Here is a 1,875-nt window from a genome sequence, read left to right as displayed (position 1 = left end):
TTTTGTAATACTGGTTTGATGGTGATGAACTCCTTTGTGGGAAGCTCTTTATCTCTTTCAATTATAAACGATAGCTTTGCTGGTTAGAGTAATCTTGATTGCAAGTCCTTGCTTTTTATCACTGAATATTTTGTGTCTATTTCTTCCAGCCTGCAAAGTTTCTGTTGAGAAATCAGTTGACAGTCTTATGGGAGCTCTCTTGTACATAAGTAACTGCTTTTCTTTTGCTGCTTTTAAGATTCTGTCTTTGTTTTTAAATTTTGACATTTTAATGATAAAGTCTTGATGTGGGCCTCTTTAGGTTCATCTTGTTTTGGACTCTCTGCACTTCTTTGGCTTGTATATCTATAACCTTTACCAGATTAGGGAAGTTCCATCATTATTTCTTCAAATCAGTTTTTATTTTCTTGTGCTCACTCTTCTCCTTCTAGTACCCCTAAGATACAAATGTTGACATGCTTGTTGTTGTCCCAGAGGTCCCTTAAATTATTTTAATTTGAGGGACTTCTTTTTTCTTTTTGTTGTTCTAATTGGGTATTTTCTGCTACCTTATCTTTCAAATTGCTGATTCATTCCTCTTCTTCATCTAATCTACTGTTGATTTCCTCTAATGCATTCTTCATTTCACTTATTGTATTCTTCATTTCTGACTGGTTCCTTTTTATGTTTCCTATCTCTTTGTTGAAGTTCTCACTTGAGATCATTGAACATCCTTATAACCAATGTTTTGAATTCTGCATCTGGTAAATTGCTTGTCTCCATTTTGTTTAGTTCTTTTTCTGGAGCTTTGCTGTGTACATTTATTTGGGACATGTTTCTTTGTCTTCCCATGTTGACTGTCTCCCTGTGTTTGTTTCTATATATTAGGCGGAGTTGCTATGTCTTCCAATCTTGGCAGAGCGATGTTATGTAGTCGGTGTCCTTTGGGGCCCAGTGGTGCAGTCTCCCTGTTCACCTGAGCTGGGTGCTGCCAGCATGTCTCTTGTGTTAGTTGTGTATGCCCTCCTGTTATATTTGAAGTTTGACTGCTATTTGCACATCAATGTGAGGGGTTGACCTTTAGGCTGATTGGCTATGAGGACTGGCTGTGACTATAGTGGAGAGGCTGTTGTACAGGGGCTGACCCTATGAAGCAGGATTTGTTCTAGTGGGGCTCGGTGCCTGCTGAGTCTGCCCTTTGGGTGTGTCTTTTGTGGAGATTGTTGGGCAATGCTCTGGTGTGGTCTGAGGCCAGCCATCGAGTGTGTTGATTCTGGAGGTTCTTATGAGGGGTTCTGGTGCAGGGCAAGATCAGCTGCTGCCTGTGTCCTTCCTGAGGCTACTTGGTATGAGCTAGAAAGAGTTCTGCAGATGTTGCCACTTGACTTAGGCTAAGGGATGCCAGGGAGAGTCCAAACTGAGATCAACTGCCATTAGAGCTGGGTTTAGGGCTGCTTACCAAGAGGTGTGGGGCATGCCGAGTTCAGCTGCTGCTTGCTTAGAGTTCGCAAATCTTTGAGATATTTTAGAAAAGTCCACGACATGAGCCAAGACAGGCTATTTGTATAAAAAAGCAACTGTGAGTGGGTGGGGCAGGGTCTTAGGGAATCACCAGGATAGGGTAAACTATATTAGCCTGGTTGATGGAGACACAGACATGGTACCCACCTGCAGATGCATGTTAGGTAGTGAGAAGTCTCAACAAAGAAACAATGGCTTCTGCCAGCACTTCTGTTTGGGAGAAAACTGTTCCTCTAGCCCTTGCCCTGAAGCCAAACAATTCAGTTTCTCTCAGTGTATCCCTGGTGCCCTCAAGCTATTTCCCCTGCACTGGAGCTCAGAGCAAGTGATTCTGTCAGTGAGTAAGTCTGTGTGCAGGCCCTTTAGAAGAAATAC

The sequence above is a fragment of the Pteropus vampyrus genome, unplaced genomic scaffold, assembly GCF_000151845.1.
Source record: "Pteropus vampyrus isolate Shadow unplaced genomic scaffold, Pvam_2.0 Scaffold130, whole genome shotgun sequence".
In the NCBI taxonomy this organism is placed as follows: domain Eukaryota; kingdom Metazoa; phylum Chordata; class Mammalia; order Chiroptera; family Pteropodidae; genus Pteropus; species Pteropus vampyrus.
Note: the sequence above shows the minus strand (reverse complement) of the source record.